Genomic DNA, 12,951 nt, shown 5'->3' on the forward strand with positions numbered 1-12,951 from the left:
TATTGTGGGAAAATCTTTCCTAGTTTATGGTTAAGTTTGATTGTATAGACGTTTTGCTTAAAGCTTTCATGAATCTTTTCTGTACTCACATTCTCAGATATTCTCCCATTAGCCTAAATAGTAATCCTGTTGCCACTAAACCCTGAAAGCAGCCAGCTTTACTTAAGCTGGAATATACTGAGTAAAGTTTAATGGCATATACAAAGTGATGCTTAAGGGCTTTCTGATTTACAATTTTATCTCTGCAACAGCTATCTGACTAGTAGTACATTTACACCAAATTAATTATTCAAATTAAATCAAACAAACCCTCTTTCTTGTAATGGTGAGGGCATTCAGTATGCTGTATTCTTGACATGTCATCTGAGAAAATGGTGTGTGTTACATTTTAAAATGTAAAAATATATTGTCAACCTAAAAAGTAAAAAATGTAATTTAATACACTTTAAATACAAGGAAGAGCTTAAATTCAACTGGCATCAGATTAAGATTCATACATTGAAAGAAACTGATTTGTTTATCAGTGCCGCTATTTATTTCATATACACAGAAGACTATAAAAGTTGAAAGTAATTTCACTCTGTTATGCACTTTATTTTTTGCATTCTTCTTAGGAAACCAAAATAATTGTAAACATTTTTGGTTTTGAATTCTAATTAATGCAGTTGTTTAAGTTGTGAATACTGCACGAAAATGTCTATGTGAAAATATTCTCACTGGTATTTAAAAGGGATTACAAAATCATCCTTTAGAGAATCTAAATATTGGACCAGTCTGGAGTTAACTGAACTCATAGACTCACAGAAAGGGTAACAAAGGAAATGTTCTAAATGCCAAGAGGAATATGAAATTATGCTGCCTAGGGTTACTTTGTGGATTATAAAGTGCTAAGACCTTGTACTTGCAGTACATAAATGGCGCAGTGCATTCTAAGGAACATCAGGAGTGTGTTGCAAGTATTGGGCCATCCTTATTTTTCCAAAATCTCCAAAAATATATATATTTTTTTTAACAAAAGAGTAATGTAAAGTATACCTCCTTATGCAAGTGTTGCTGATAGAAATTGTTACATTTTCCTTTAATAAACAAAAGGGACAAAATCTTTTATTCGTATTTTTCAAATAAAATATACTCTTTGCTACGGTGATGGGTTATTGTATTCCTCATCACTACTAGAATGGGTTGTTTTCTCTTCAGTCATGTATTTTATACTCATCCAAGAAATATAATTTGGACAAGCTTGAGAAGTGGGCCCATGTAAACCTCATGCATGAGGTTTAGCGAGGCCAAGTGCAAGGTCCTGCACCTGGGTGGGGGCAATCCCTGGTATCAGTACAGGCTGGGGGATGAAGGCATTGAGAGCAGCTCTGTGGAGAAGGACTTGGGGGTACTTGTGGATGAAAAGCTGGACATGAGCCAGCAATGCAGCGCTGGCAGCCCAGAAGGCCAACCGTATCCTGGGCTGCATCAAAAGCAGTGTGGCCAGAAGGTCAAGGGAAGTGATTCTGCCCCTCTACTCTGCCCTGGTGAGACCCCACCTGGAGTACTGTGTCCAGCTCTGGAGCCCTCAGCACAAGGAAGACATGGACCTGTTGGAGTGGGTCCAGAGGAGGCCACAAGGATGATCAGAGGGCTGGAGCACCTCTCCTATGAGGACAGGCTGAGAGAGTTGGGGTTGTTCAGCCTGGAGAAGTGATGGCTCCAAGGAGACCTTATTGTGGCCTTTCAATACTTAAAGGGGGCCTATAAGAAAGATGGAGACAGAACTTTTTAGCAGGGCCTATAGTGATAGGACAAGGGGTAATGGTTTTAAACTAAAAGAGGGGAGATTTAGACTAGACATAAGGAAGAAATTTTTTACAATGAGGATGTTGAAACACTGGAACAGCTTGTCCGGAGAGGTGGTAGATGCCCCATCCCTGAAAGGTCAGGTTGGACGGGGCTCTGAGCAACCTGATCTAGTTGAAGATGTCCCTGCTCCCTGCAGCGGGGTGGGACTAGATGACCTTTAAAGGTCCCTTCCAACCCAAACCATCCTATGATTCTATGTAACTGTCTAAAGACACTCTGTCTTTAAGAATCAGGTGGGATACAGCAGTATTAATGAGGTCAGTGTCAGAAACAGTATGGTAACTTTAACTAGATTTTAATGCTTGGTATAGTCATTCAGTTGTGTCACTATTTCAAAGACTGTCTTACCTGATTATTGCTACAGATGGGTAGGGAGAGAGAGAGAGAGAGACACCAAGAGATACTTTGCAACAGACTGGAGTATAACCGCTAAATGGTTCATTACTTTTACTTGTGGCAAATATTGCACTCTAACCATCACTGTCCTGAAACTGAAATACAGTGTTATAAGATGAATACATTATCCACATGAGTGACTCAGGGAATTGCACATCTATGAATCCAGATTGATGGCAACAGCCGGGGTTATTATCCTAAGTTGACAAAGAAAAGAAGAGAAAAAGCAGGCAAGGACCTTCACAATGATCAAGCTCAGGCATGTGCAATGTGAGTGCATAGAAATCACTCATTCTTTCTCAAAGGAAGTAACAGGCTTTACCAACAAATTGGTAAGTATTGGTAATGTGGCTCACCAGCAACTTGTTGCATGTAAGACTTTTCCTAGACTGACATAAAATTAAAACAATAAAGCCATTTTTTTCGTAGTGTTCTACTTGCTCTACTTTATTGCCCATAGGCCACTTCAGATTTTGTACCACCATGCTGTGCAATTCTCACATGTGCCACAGCACACCAGGGAACAAAAAAATAAAATGCCAAGGTAATGTTTGCAGGACAAATATTGTCAGCCTGAATCTCAATGCAAGTACAGGGGAGGAACTAGTGTTATTGTGGTTTTTGTTTTGGTCCTCATTTGAGGTGTTTGAACTTTCTAATGAATATTTATAAAGATTTTAGATCATCTTTTATATGTAGGATTCATTGATTTTTTTTTTTTTTTTTTCCTAGCAAAGCTTAACATCCTCTTATATTAATGTTAAATTAAATTTTAGGTTGCTTGAAGTCCATAATACTCCTTCTATATTTGGCAAATGTATTGTTTATCTTTGGGTACAGAGTGTCTTCAAAAGCTAGAAAGCTTTGCTTGTGAGTTTAGTAGACTTCTTCTGTGGGCCTCATGATTCTGTGTAGCATTTTTGTTATTGTGTAACTCCTCACAAATCCATCAACATACCTCGGTAATTAATCAAGAAAGTCCTGGTGATCCAACAAACTCTTTCCACCCTAACTGCCTCTAAATTTGTGTCCTGGTTTTGATAGGATAGAGTTACTATCACAATTTGGTTTGTTCTGGGTATGTGCAATAGAGCATATTGTAGCTGGTGGGCAGTCACTAACTACCTGCAGAAACATCCTCGTCCTGCAAAGCAACCTTCAAAGGGAAGAAGGACATTGGGATTAGAACTCTTGGAGGATCACAAGGCACACAGAGCTTGAAAGGTGTTAGATTCCTCACCAAGCCTGAACAAAATCAGGGTCCATGGGACTTTCATAGTGGACCTTGTCATTATGCATGTTCATTGTTACAGTCCAAATAGCTGGTGAGCTCGATGGAAAGCCCGATAAAGGTACATGTAAATAGGTGAACTATTCAAATATCTGCACTGCCACGTTTTCTGTTAGAATCCTGGATAGGAATGGATCTGTCTTAATGCATTTGCCAGGCTTTCAGCCTGAACATGTTTCTGAGGCATGTGGCAGTTCTAACACACACCTTTAACTGACACATGAACTATTTTGAAACAAATTAGGTTGTTCATTACTTTATTATCAAGAGTGTACATTGCTTACTTACTATGTGTTCCATGTTTAAAAGTAATTCTTTCCTGTATCTTCTCGAACTGGCTTGAGGACAAAGCACCTACAAGTTTTGAAATCACAAGCACAACATATCTAACAACTAATTTTCATGATAGGATTTGGGTTGGGCAAAAATCAAATACTGGTTGTGTACAGAAAGTAAAATTCACTCTTACTAAGCAGACTTTTTGTGTAGGCGTATTGATTTAAAACTATATTTGAAGCATATGAAGTTGAAGTTATATGAAAACATACACATCCTGATTGTGTCATGAAGATCACATTTGGATCTCTCAAAAAGAAGTAAAAAATCAGCTCACGATCTGTAGTATTTGCAAACTCTTAGAACTTACTCTTTTTGATCAAACTTGTATTTTCCAGTTAGTTTCAATGCTTCGTGCTACATAAATTTTCAACTGGGAAATGGTAACATGGAGGAGAATGAATCAGATTAAAATATATTTAATTTCTAGCTGCTATAACTATTAAAAAAAAAGACTAAAATTTAAAACTTCTTTCTTTACAAACAAATTGGATTATGGGCTCTGAAAAGCAAGTCACTTGCATATGATGTTGGTAATAATAACAATAATAATGTTTTTTCTTATTTGCTTTTTTTGTAAAGCATCAAATCAGAAACTGTGATGCCATTTCTTCTATTATATGTCTCTAAAAAGTTTCAAACCCGACATATAAAAGGAACATCTCTCTGAATGAGGTGTTTGCTAGTTCTGTTTTGTCTATCCCAAGACCTTCTCTGTTTCATACAGAGAATTTTTTTAATGTAGGATGTCAAAGTATGCTTTAAGTGTAAGCTGAGTTATGTAACTGCAAATATAGCATCCAGTTTTCTGAGAGAGAAGGCAAAGTAAACCTCTCAGATCTTGTACATGGAACAGAAGAAGTTCAGACTTCAAGCAGATCTGAAACCACCACCTGATAAGCATATTCTAGCCTATGTAGTGTTATTTAAAAATGAAAAGAAAAAAAAGCCTCTGGTGCTCACTTCATGTTGTGTCCTTATTTTCCAAATGAGCATTTTGTGTATCTTTATCACGCTTTTTTCAATAATATTTTACTGTTTCAGTAAGACTCACTAAAATGTTTTTGACAAATTTTCTCTTTCTAATTTCCTCAGAACATTAAGAAGTCACTTCTGTTGAATTTGATGGAAAGTTGAGCAGAAGGACTGTTCTTTGACCAAGCCCAGGGTAGAACTTCGCATCAAAATCTGCAAGGACTAATCAATAATTGACTGGTCAAAGCACTTTAGCATGGGCATGGAAGACTGGCTTCAGAGCAGGATGTTAGATGGGGATCTCCCAGTTCAACTAATCATTTCATAGTCCCACATCAGAAATTTTAATGCATTTTTACTGCTTGCTTAATGAGTATTTTTGGGTAAAACAACATTCTTATTTTCCGTCACAGTTTGTGGGGCTGAGGGATCCTGAAAACATGAGTTATGTATTGTTCACTTAATATCCTCCTTTATTGTTTCATGTTGTTTTCTTTCTTTCCTACCCCCACTGCCCCTTTTTTTGTGCTGGATGCTTGAAGCACTGTAGTATGATAATTTATCTTAAGAACGTCAGCAGAACCTAGGAATAAAACTTAATCTCTGTGAAAAATTGAAATTCTTATCTGTGGTATCTGATGCTAAATGCACTAATCTGCATTTTTTACTCGAGGGCAAACATTTTAATGGGACTTTAGCACTGAATTCCTTACCTTTTTCCTATGCATAATAATACAAAATTCAAACTGGCTTCTATGATAACTGAAACAATCTTGGTGTTATTATGCATTTATACTGGCCAAGAGACCCTAGTGTCCTAGGTCACATAGAAAATGACATTATTTGGCTAAAGAATTTCTGGCTTAAAAGGTAAGATTTCTGAAACCAATGTTACAATGAAAAGACTTGTAAAGGAGGAAAGGGGACTGTAGGAAAGTGCAAAGAGCAACAGAAGAGTAGTTGAGCATATAGCAAATATCACAGGGCAGATACAGGTGAAATGATCAGAGGTAAGTCATACAATCAATAAAATACATAGTGATACAGGACAGATTTTTCGGTAATGTATTATGACTATTATTGTAAGGCTTTATGATTTAAAACTGCAATATTTTATGACTATTCCCATTACAGGTGATAAAAATGTAAGTTATATTGATATATATAATGGGGACAGACTATGAAATTCAGAAAAAAATTACAGTGGAAAAAGGGACATATTTAAAAGTTAGTTATTTATATGTCTTTGTGATTCTTTACACTATTCAGCTAATGCCAGTTTCTACTGAAATATTTACAATATACTGATATTTACAATCAGTAAATATCAGTATATTGACCATTGCTGGGTCAGTCATGTACATACAGATTCCCACTGGTACGCTTACATTTTTGGCTTGCTGATTTTTACATATGGATTTTGAAAATACTTAGTTTGTTCTGCAGGAAGTTTTGGACTGTACTTCTGTAATGAAAAACTGCTACAATTTCCTCACTTCTGTACCAGAATTTTACTTTTTCTGATAAAGATTATACATTGCAAGAACAGTGACAATAGCTACAGAGAGGGCTGGAGGTGAAAATAGTCATGTGTCTACTCACAGGAAACTATTACTTTTTGCATGATTTGTATCCACACAAAATATTACCAAAGCTGAAAGACACTGGAGAAAGCTTCTGTCATGATGTACATACCAAAACCTCTGCTGACTCTTTTCCAGCTCTTTCACATCTAACCAAATTTCAGATTAGGTAAGTAAGTTTAATATGATTTCATTGCTCACACTCTGTTTAGCTTGGGGGAGAAGGTAAAAAGAATGTAGAGGTCATACTAGAAGAAGAAAGTGAAAAGGGGCAAAGCCTTTGGCTAGCTTGGACCTTTGAATTCTACCCTGGATTCTCAACTGTCACATCAATGAAATGATAGTATTAATATGTACTTAAAAAGTGCATCAATTGAAAAGTAAGTTACTTTGGACAGCAGTTCAGACTTGAACTCAGGTGGCCTCTTGCCAAGTATATCTTAGAAGGGAAGAACACCTTGTGAGAAAATGTGTCAGATAATAGAAACACCTCGATTTAAGTATGTGGAAGGGTTACGTGGTGTCTTGTAGAGTTTTACATGATTCTGACAGCCAAGAACATGCTGCTATGATTTGTTCCTGTGAAAAAGGAAATTTGCTCTCTGAAAGTAAAAAGCTTTTCCTTGTTTGCAAGGTGTTTTATGTCAGACATTATCACAACTTGAAAGGATTCGTCCCGAATGTGAGAGGTGGTGAAGGTCAATCTATCTTTTTGCATCTTGTGCTGTTTGCTGTTGATGGCCTGTATGGTCCTCGGTGTTGCTAAGGAGGATCACATTCTTGACACACTTTCTAATGACATATGATAGTAAATTTATTTGGTTAAAAAAATAATATGAAATATTGAGCATTTAGGTTCAAGGTCACTAGTTCATATTTGAAATAGAAATGAGATATGCAAACAAGTGACTGTTTCTTTAAATGAAATTTGTTTATAATCGCACTTCAGTATTAGTACAGAAAACCTGCATGATGGCAGTGCCAAAGAGATAGTCACTCAGTCTGATCACCATATTCCTGTCTGCTCCTAATTGTATTCTGAGTTTCTTGTTTAACCTTGAGGATATGATAAGTATTCCTGTAAACAGATCTATCCAGTTTTCAAATAGCACTGTGACTGTATTCAGCAGAGTGTTCCTTCTCCAGCTTCCATCGTTGATACATCACGGGTGGTGTTGCCAGATTGGAGTGGGACACCATCATGCCTCAGCAACTGTCAAAATGTGAATAAATCTTTCTGCAGAACTCATTAAAGTAAACTTGTTCTGTCTGAGTATAGACTGCAACTCTATTTTTGTCTATTTTGATTTATGTAAAATACAGCTTAAATCCTCACCTCCTCTCATCATGCAATTAAACTTTAGAAATGTTGCTTCCACTTTTCTAAAGTGGAACCTGAGCCAAGACTTTTCACAATTAAAAATCAAAGAAAATGGACAAATAATATAAAGATACTGTGACAACACTAACAGCCATGTGAGAGATAAGTAGCAAATGGTAGAAATGTTTTTTAAGCGGAGGACTGTTCAGTGGCCTCTGAATGGCCACTGGTAATACAGAATTATTATAGATGTGTAGTAGAAAAAAAACTGTGAACAAATCATACTACTGAATCCTCAGCATACAGGACTTTTATGTACTCTAAAGCCTAGAAATGAGATTGGCTTTGTTAAATGGGAAATTAAAATTATTTATTTGTACTCTAGTATCACTTAAAGAATTTCTGGATGATCAGGACCTGAATTACTTGGTGCTGAGTAACCACCAGCTGAGACTTGTATCTCCACAAGCGTAATTGAGAATATTTTATAACTGAAGTCCAAGAGACAGCCTAACTAAGGGTAACATAATATCTGAAAGAAATAGGATAAATAACTTGATGCTTCTGAGTGATTTAATATTTCTAGATATTAAAACAGAAAATTTATGGGCAAGTAAAAATCCTTGATACAGTTTTGTTGTTTTTTGGGTTTTTTTTGAAACATGATAATGAATAACTTCACAGTATGCACTGGAAACAGGAAAAAACATATGGGATCCAGTAATAACAGACATAAAATTGTACTTCACTTGGTGATAAGAAAGTACATTGTATATATAATATTCTAGAATCAAGGCCAAGTATTTTGCTAGTAAGAAGAGTAATAGTAGAATAAAACTTGTTTCTTGAGCTTAATATAATAAAAGTGAAAAAGAAAAGTTGATGCATCCTGTGGTGGTTTCACTTGGCTAGCAGCCAAACACAGCCATTCACTCACTCCTCAAGCCCAGGCGGTAAGGGAGAGGACTGGGGGCAAGGGTAAGGAGACTTGTAGGTTGAGATAAAAGCAATTTAATAATTGAAATAAAAGAAAACTTAAAATAGTAATGATAATAATAATAGCAATAAAATATGGAAAAGAGTGATACACAGTGCAACTGCTCACCACCCATCGACCAAGCCAAGCCTGTTCCCAAATAATGATCCCAGAGGAACAACAATCCCAAAACAGAACTGCAATCCTGGAAGAGTGAGAGCCTGAGCCAAAGCCAGAGAGAGCCAAAAAGAGACCCTCATTAATTTACTGAACATGACATGATATGACATGGACTATCCCATTGGCATACCCAGATGACAGTTTATCTTATTAATATAAATGTTCCTTGCCCCATTAGATCTTGGACATGTAGACTAACAAAACACGAAGTCCTTCACTTCCAGTGACAAAAATGAAAACATTGGTATGTTATCAATGTTTCTCTCATAACAAATTCCAGGCTGAATCCAAAATACAGCACTATGCTAGCTAATAAAAAGAAACCCAGCTCTGTTCCAGCTAAAAACCAGGACACATCCCTAAACAAATTTTCTTTTCCTGTCTCTGCCACTGATTCCCTATCTGTGCTTAAGCAAACACCCTAATATATGCCTATTAGCAAGTAACTTACTCAGATTTCTTCTACTGTGTAACTAATTAGTCCCAAATATGTTCAAATATGCTTGCCTGAAATAATTTTCTCCATATATCAATATACACTAAACAGAAGATGCTAAAATGAAAGGTGTTGAAGCTTCCTGGTGATAATTTCTACTAATAATCTGGCACCTTAAAACTAGGCGATTCAGGAGCTCAACTCTAATGTCCAGCTTTGAAAATACCTTTTTGCTAATTGCTTTGAGAACCTGAGGTGAACATGCTAGAAAAATTCCAAACCTGCCTGTTCTATTCTTTAAAAGCGTCTAGAAACTGTCACAAACAGCAAAATGAAGTGGACACACCAATACATACAATACATGAGGGAAAAGTAAATCTAGTTTATGTAGAGGGCTCATCTACTGGAATTTCTGGAAGGTGTTGACAAGCCTTTGAATAAGGATAATCTGACTGATTTAGTACACTTGGTCTTTCATCAAGTTTATTACGGAATGAGATGATCTTAAAAACTGATTTAAGAACAGGAAATGAAGTACAGGAATACTCTGTAAGGTTTCTCAGTGTAAAGAGTTAGGCATTATGCTAGGACTGAAATTGTTTAGAGTCAAAGATAATCTAAAAAAGCAAACTGTGAAGACTTGCAAAGAAATCAATGGATACTCAGTGTATGTACTAAAGTTGTGGATGAAACTGAAATAAATGCAAGTTAATCAACAAAGGCAAAAAAACCCAACCCAAAACACACCCACACCATGAGCTAAGAATAAATTTTTATTACCCAGGGAGAATATTTTGAGTTACTCAAAACAATATTAGACACTGGAACAGGTTGCCCAGAGAAACTGTGGATGCCACCTCCCTGGGTGTGTTCAAGGCCAGGCTGGATGAGGCTTTGGGCAACCTCATATAGTGGGGGGTGTCCCTGCTGATGGCAGGGGGGTTGGAACTAAATGATCTTTAAGGTCCCTTCCAACCCAAACCATTCTATGATTCTATACTCTTTCTATCTAAATATCTGCTAAGGAGTCATCAAACAAAACATAAATAAATCTGGTGTTAGGAATTATTAGGCAGTAATAGAAATCCAGTTAGAAAGTGTCATTATGCTACTTTCAAAACCTAGAGTGATTCCGCATTTCAATTACTCAGTAAAAGAGTTTGGTACCATAGAAAAACTAGAGAAATCACACAGAAATTTAAAAAAATGTTCAAAGATATGGAATAGAACCCATCTCAGGAGATTTTAAAAGTTTGGACTCTTTGACTCTTCAATATGGAAATGACTGATTAAAATAATCTTTAATAAATTCTAAAACCAAATTATAAAATCATAACTGTCATGCAGGAAATAAACAGAAAATTACTATTTTCACAACAGAAGAACTAGGAGCCATAACATGAGTTTTTAGTTAACAGATTTAAAGTAGATACTTTTTCACGTGATATGCAACTGAGTGGTAAAAGTCACATTGTGGATATAGAGCTGGTAGAGCCTTTTTTCCATGACAGATGTGGCTTTGGAAGTCTTACAGCTGCAGTTTGTTGTTAGGTACCAACATCCACATGGATGGCCTGCACCATCCTCCTGGGGTTGTTTTCAAAAACTGCTTCAACCCACAGAAATTTTGCCTAGTAACAATGGAAAAAAAATCTGGCTTCTGGCAAAGGGAAGAGATACTAAAAATGAGACCAAATGACTATATAGTTAAAACTGGCTCCAGTGTTTCATGCCTAATGGTTTGGAATACGAAGAAACCATTGAGTAATTTCCAGCCGTGTAATACCTACCTCCTTCCTCTCCTGTCTTTCAAATTTGCCTGTTACCCAGTTACAGATGTAGTTCATGAACCTTCTTCAGCTGACTTGGTTCATCTGTAGATAATGCCAGTCAGGAAAATGAACCCACAAATCCATTTAAAGTCCAATGAATTATGAAACTGAAGTAAAAGAACTGCTGGCCTCTACTCATCCTATACTGTCCACAGGCATCTATTATCCCATTCAAAATGCTCTGAAGTGAGTCATTACTTAATTAAATTACTGAGAGCTGAGACTACAGAGCAACCACATAAAAGATTCAGAGAAACAGTTTTAAAGAGAAATAAAGAAGTGAACCATTAAATTTGTCAACTATTAATCACATCACCTCTGATATTCTTGGGGTTCCTTCATATTATGCTTGAGATTGTAGCAAACAAAATACCTGGTAAGAAACTAACTTAGCCACATGCTTTATGCAGTATCAGAGTAGCTCAAAGGAAACTTTGATATTAAAGATTCCAACTATATAAGTTAAAACTCAAGAAATTCAAAGCAAAACCAACCACTTGTTAAAATCCATCTATTGTTGGAAATGGTAATTGAGAATAATGCATTGAAATATCACATCTTTTGTTACAAATGTCCTAATATGAAAGAAAGGAAATTAACATTTTAAGCATCCGAACTTATAAATTTTACTTTACTCATGTAATAAGCAAATAAATTATTCATATTATGCATAAGCAAAGGCATGTGTCACCAAAACACATTTACTTCTTACCTGTAAATTAGTGAGTGCTGTTATTAGTTACTCTTCTTTTTTCCAGTACCTAAACTTTTTAAAGGAACTACTCTTAAGTATATTACAGAATCACAGACTGGTAGGGGTTGGAAGGGATCTCATGAGGTCATCTCATCCAACCCCCCTGCCGAAGCAGGTTCCCTACAACAGGTTGCACAAAGAAGTGTCCAGGTGGGTTTTGAACAGCTCCAGAGACAGAGACACCACAAACCCCTCTGGGCAGCCTGTTCCAGCACTCATTATATTACCTGATAATGTTTTATACTATCTATATATAAAAAAAAAAAAAAAGGCCAAATGCCACTTAGTGAGAAAAAAGTCACACATGTAATTTAACAGAACATGGTATAATTGTACTGATTATAATAAAATATATGTATGAGACTTGGATTATAAATGTCTCTATGAAGGTCTTTCTGTATGTGTATATATACATGCAACTACGTATATATGTAAATAAATACATTGTAGCTTCTAATTCTTATCTTCCTTTTGCAGAATGAAGATTGCATTCTACTCAGAGTTTATTGATAATACACTAAGATTTTGTGGGGGACTGATTATGTTGCAGTGAGCTATGTATTCCTTCCTACTTAATAAGCAGAACATTTGCTTCTTGTATTCAAAATTCATCAGGATACACAAGCTTATATCTAACTTACAGCATTTCATTAGTTCTGTCAATGTAATTTCCAAATGTGACAGCTACCACCCATGCTTAACAGCTTATTTATTTATGCTGAACTTGCACCAATACACTGGCCACAACAGTCATATAATCCAGTTAGGTATGGGCACTTAACATGCTTCTGCACAAAATGCAAGAAGAAATCTTGCTCATATAAATAAATAACACTGCCTGCTTTATTTAGAATATCCTAGGAACAGTAGAAAAATAAAAGCAATATATTACAAAGTTCTGCTTATGGAGTCAATTTTACTCAGTAAAGCAGATCCACACCTTACACAGATTCACACCAAACATACACACCCTTGATATACTCTTTCATTTTAAACATTTGGAATATATGGTAAAATTAA

Source organism: Antrostomus carolinensis, unplaced genomic scaffold, assembly GCF_000700745.2.
Source record: "Antrostomus carolinensis isolate BGI_N321 unplaced genomic scaffold, ASM70074v2 scaffold8123, whole genome shotgun sequence".
Lineage (NCBI taxonomy): Eukaryota > Metazoa > Chordata > Aves > Caprimulgiformes > Caprimulgidae > Antrostomus > Antrostomus carolinensis.